This window comes from Ipomoea nil, unplaced genomic scaffold (genome assembly GCF_001879475.1).
Source record: "Ipomoea nil cultivar Tokyo-kokei standard unplaced genomic scaffold, Asagao_1.1 scaffold0298, whole genome shotgun sequence".
Lineage (NCBI taxonomy): Eukaryota > Viridiplantae > Streptophyta > Magnoliopsida > Solanales > Convolvulaceae > Ipomoea > Ipomoea nil.
The window spans coordinates 1,563,334-1,569,333 of NW_017616726.1; positions in this window are offsets into that span (position 1 = coordinate 1,563,334).

Below are 6,000 nucleotides of genomic sequence, written 5' to 3' on the forward strand. Positions count from 1 at the left end.
ACATTATTTTTGTATTGAATGTACATTATTTTACAGTATATAAAATATGGTCTACACAACTTGTGTAGACCATGGTCCACACAACTTGTGTAGACCATGCTCCACACAATAATATTGGTCATATGACTATTGGGCTAATATTTTATTTACTCCTGAACTTTCAATTGGACAAAAACAAATACCTTCACTTTTATTTTTGACAAAAAATAGTCCTGTATTAGAAGTTCTGTCAAATGAGCATTAAGCAAATGCATTTTTTGCTAAATACAAGCATATGGCACAACAATTAACCAGAAAATTCATCTATTAATACAGTTTCAGCACAATGGCGCCAAGAAGATTCCCAATACAAAACTATAAATAGTTCGTAGTGGAAAAACAAACAAAAATCCTTCAAGTTTATGTATAAGAGTTAATTTCATTTTTTGTCCTACATTTATAGGCAACAGTTCACTTTTAGTCCTTTTTTATGAGTTAATTTCACTTTTGGTCTTATGATTATTGGGGTGTTGTCAATTTCAGTCCACAACTTTCAAAATTAACAATTTAGTACCCTAACTATTCAATTTTTATCAATTTTAGTTAGTACGGCCAAATGTTCAGTCAATTGTTAGCCAATTGTCGCCGATTTTTATCCACATCCCACTTGCCTTAGTATTAATTCAAACAATAGTTCACAAATTAGCTTCCATTTTAACACTGAATTAAAAAATTTCGATGACAATTGGCCAACAATTTGACTGGATTGACTAAAATTGATACAAATTGAATAGTTATGGTACTAAATTGTTAGTTTTGAAAGTCGTGGACTGAAATTGATAACACTCCAATAATCATGGGATCAAAAGTGAAATTAACTCCCTTTTTTATTAGAACATCCCCTTCTGGTCTTAGTATTATTGTGACATTACCAATTTTGGTCCTCTATGAATAAAATCATTGAAATTTCGTTAAATAGAAAGACATTTTGATCATTTTAATACAAAGTGTGTTGACCTGTTATATATTTTATGTTTTTTGAATGCTACTAGCTCTATTACATTGTAGTATCTGTTCATATACTTTCTCAACCTACTGAAACACAAAGAGCCAATAACGCCTCCACTGAGGCTTGAAGTCACAATCTTCCAAATGGAAGTCCAACCCGAGTATCATTAGACCACATAGTCCTGGTGTTATATATTTTATGTTTATTTTTTGAAAAAATTCATAATTGAAGAGCGAAATATTTTTATATTTACGAAATTTTAATTATTTTTTTTGATAAAATTTCAACGAAATCACTGTATTCCTAATTTTGTAGTTCATTAAGGCAACGATATTATTACAGTGATTTCATCCTAATTTGTTACTGTCAATGTGGTAATAAGTTGACTTTACAAACATCATAAACTAATGAATATGCCATTTATTTTATTTAATTAAATATTTTTAAAAATTAATTTTATTCAATCAATTTTACAATATATTTGTAAACACTTCCAAAATGATTTTATTTAATTAAATATTATTTCCAAATATTTAAAGTTCGTATAACTCTTTTTTTAAAAGCAAAATGTAATTTTACATATTCTCTTAATATGGATATTGATTTAGTTTCTTGCAACTGAATACTGGACTGACTGACTCAGATTCTCGATTGATCAATCATCCGGATAGAATAGCAGATAAATTGAAAAGTGGAAGACTAAGACATAAAGTAAATCAACACATATGTTTGTTTATCCAGTTCGATACAGTGTGTATCTACATTTGGGGGACGATCACCGAGGCGTCCAGTCCACTAACTCATAATCCAATGTACAAAGGTAGAGAAAAAACAATCTCACCCAAGTGCCCCACACAAGGTCAGTACCTAGTCTACAAAGGTTTAGTGGATTGTTGAAGTCGGAGAGCCACACATGCAGAAGTCCAATGAAATCACTTCAATTGGAGAGCTAACTCTGATGCAGTCCACTTCAATGACGCAGTCCCACGTTGTTCCCACAACTGAGTGATCTTCGCGTTCTATCGTTTAAGCAACGTTGATACTTCTCAAGTTCTTCTTCATAATCACCAAGAACTTATTGTCTTGAGAAGAGGCATGACAACCAGAGATGTGTATTTTGTTTAGTATAGAGTGTTGCGGCTTCAATCGGTGCAACCCTAACTTCTGAGCTAGCAAGGATATATATATACTTCTTTGATTTGGACACTATCGAAATATATCTCTGATTGTAGATGGTAGGACTTTTTGTGAAGAAAGAAATCTTTAAGATTTGGTCCATACCTTTCACGCTGAGCCGCTGATATTCTTTCCAAAACTGTCATCTCATAACCGCGTCCCAGCTTTTTAGAAAACTTTCCTTTATCAGATCTTCAGTGGCTTGATCTACCAGTGCGTCTGTTGATTGTACTAATCAGTCAGTCTTCTTCAAGGACAAACAGACACCAAGCTAAACCCTATCTTAATTTGCCATAATAATATTGCTAATTATATGTTGGGGTTTTTCTTACAGAAACAAAACACTAACAAACTCCCCCTTTGACTATTATTTGGCAAAACAACTCAACTAAAGATGAAACATCTCAACTAACACTCCTCCCTCTTGGCTTTGAAGCAACTTTCATCTTTCTGCTTGTTATTGATGGGACAACCGTAGGAGCTTTACTTTTAACAGAAGACCTCAGAGTCTTAAAAACTTGTCTGATTGGCGGATCACTTTCAGCTTTCTCAGAATCAGCCGACCTTATTTTCTTCTCAGGTTGAGTGGACTCTATAGGCTCATCACCAGCATCCACAGCAACTTTATCTGAAACGCCTTTCCTTTTGGACTTTCGCCTTTCTCTGACATGTGAGCTCTTTGTAGGACTAGGAGATACAGAATTGCTGGTCACAGACTCATGGACAGTAGAGAATGCTAGAAGCTTGGTGATTTCTCTGATTTTGAAGCATGTGGAATCTGGGTGTGCTGTCTCGGCTACAGATAGAGTCTCAGTTGGATCAGAGGATGGATCCTTTGAACCATAGACTTCAACCAGAATTCTTTCATCATCACTGTCTGTTGGAATAGAAGGATCATGCTTTGGATGTATTATTTTGTACGGCTCATGTACTGAAGCAGAGGGTAATCCCGCAAAGTGGCGAATGTGATCTAGGCTCTCAGCCAGACTGGAAGATGTATAGACAGGGACACCATCAACTGACTCCTAAGGGCGAGGGCTTTCTTACTGTTCAGATAGAGAAACAACAGACTCCTTTTGAAGATTGTCACTCGAGCACTTCTCAACAGAAGGCTTATTAGATATAGTGGATTCAGGGTCAGCAGGAACCACAAGACGATCAACATCAGAGGGTAAAGCATCTAGATTTGACTTATCAATATCATCAGACTTGGGAACAATTTCCTCAGATTCACCCACAATAACAGGTTTTACAGACTCAGTAGTTTCAAGTGGACAACTGGGGTGGAACAACAAATACATTAGGCTTAACAGGCAATAAGAGTTCTGGAGATTCTGGACTAATATCAGACTTCTCAGTAGGTAGATCAGACTCAACATCAACAGATAACAACTCAGAAGGCTTATCAGGATAAATTTCAATAGGAGTGTCAGAAGTGTTTGACCTGTTTCGTAGAAACTCTGTTCATCTATCGCTGAGCTTCCTCCTGGGCTGCTTGAAGATATAAAGGATGTGTTTCTGCCCGTCTTTGAGAGATTTCCTCTCATTCCAGAGCCCTTTGTGCAAAGTATTTGAGGAATGCCCCTGCACAATTTCCGTCTTCTGGTTCGTCAATAGAGGCTGGGCTTATGTCATTATCTGCTTCAGAAGCCATCACTAAAAGAGTGATTGTATCCTCGTCTGACCAGTTTTCATAGAACTCAGGATAGTCATATATCACCATGACATGGATTTCATCTCGAAGAACAAGGTCCAATTTGAGCTTCTTCTTCATCGCTAGTTGGAGAAGAGTATTCACATGCTTCCGAGCACTTTCTGGTGAGTGATTCTTCCTTCCCAACTTGATCATTATGTTTCTCACTGCATCGGCCATATCTGTTAGATTTTTGGAAGAAAGGGTGAGGTAAAACCCTAGGCAGAGGTATTTGAGAGATGGTTGACAGAGAACAGAGTTGTGTTGAGGATTTCTTTTTCCACTAAGGGCGATCATACGAGAGATATAATCCCAAGGGTGAGGAACGATAATCAATGCGGCCGACAAGATGCATGCAGCTATGAAGTGATTGATGCAACGGTATAGCTTCTTTTTAAGGATGAAACGGAAGGTTTGAATTTTGAAAATGGTAATTTAATTTGGGTAAGCTAGGTTAAGATATTTACTTAACAAAACAGAAGCGGGTTAATTTAGGAAGTCAAATATTGGAATTTTGACTCGAGGCTGAGAAAATCAAAACCCTTCTTCTGACTTACCGTTCTGCCTTAACAATCCATCATGCAGATCCCCAGAGCAGATTTGAGAATCTCAAACTGATTTGCGTCTAGAGGCTTAGTCAGTATGTCTGCCATTTGCTTATCTGTCTGAATATATTCCAACTCTATCTCTTTTGCTTCGACCAAATCTTTGATATAGTGATGCCTTATATCAATATGTTTGGTCCTGGAGTGTTGAACTGGATTCTTTGAAATGTTTATTGCACTGATATTGTCATAGTAAAGTGTCATAGAATTTTGAGAGAGACCATAATCCAGCAGCATTTGCTTCATCCAGATAAGTTGAGTACAACATCCTCCAGCTGCTATGTATTCTGCCTCAGCTGTACTCAAGGAAATTGAAATTTGTTTCTTACTTAGCCATGATACTAAGTTCTTCCCAACAAAGAAGCATCCACCAAATGTAATTTTTCTGTTGTCAATATTTCCTGCCCAATCGGCATCACAGTATGCAATTAGACTCGATCAGTTCACTGTCCTTGGAATACCATATTCCATATTGAATTGTACCCTTGATGTATTTCAAAATCCGTTTAGCAGCTATCAAGTGTGACTCTTTGAGAGCTGATTGATATCTAGCACACATGCCAACACTGAACATTATGTCTGGATGACTGGCAGTTAGATAAAGCAGACTTCTAATCAGACTTCGAAATGGGAGTCCTAGGTGTCTTACATGATTCCAAATCAACCTTCTTGACCAAGTTCTTAGCATACGTTTCTTGGGAGATAATGTAACACCCCGTGTTACGGCCGTCAATCCCGAATTAATTATTTAATTAATTCCGTAATAATAATTAAAAAGGATTTAATTTGATTAGGATTCCCTTTAATTAATTAATGTGGTCCACCATGGATTGTGGACCCTTGCCTAAACTAGAATTTTAAGCCCATTAGGAATAAAGAGGGTAAACCTTTTACTAGTCAGATTCTAATTAGGAATCCTAGACCTATATATCTATTAGGAATAAAGAAAGTAGGCTTTTATTATTCAGATTATGATTAGGATTCATGATTCTATACGTAACACCCCGAAATTTTGAAGCTTTTAAAGCTTATATAATAAAGGTGAATTCTCATTAAATCCCAAAATCAACATAAGTGTGCGGGGTGTTATGCCACATTTGAGCTGGAGAACTCAGATGCACAGGCTAACTAACTAAAATCCTCAACACAAATGTCAATACATAATCATGGCACGCAGGCCGAAGGGAAACTAACTAATCTATGCTTCGAATCTCTAGCGCGCTCCGGGTCTACTCATCGGTGCCTGAAAGCCAAATATATCTGTTCAGCGAATGATGCTGGTAACCCACTCCAACGCGTTGAAATACAATATAGATAGGTAAATATATAGATATATGAAAACCATTTTGAAGCAGGAAGATATATGCTTAAGAGACTCTAGTTTTAAAATCAGGGATAGACTCAGAAGTAGGGGTAAGCACATTCAATCATGATAAACAGTTATATAAAGACAACACCATAAAGAACATGTATCTAAGGTCACAGTTTACTTTCAAGTCATACACATCATCATTTATTCGTCATTCAAGTCGTCATTC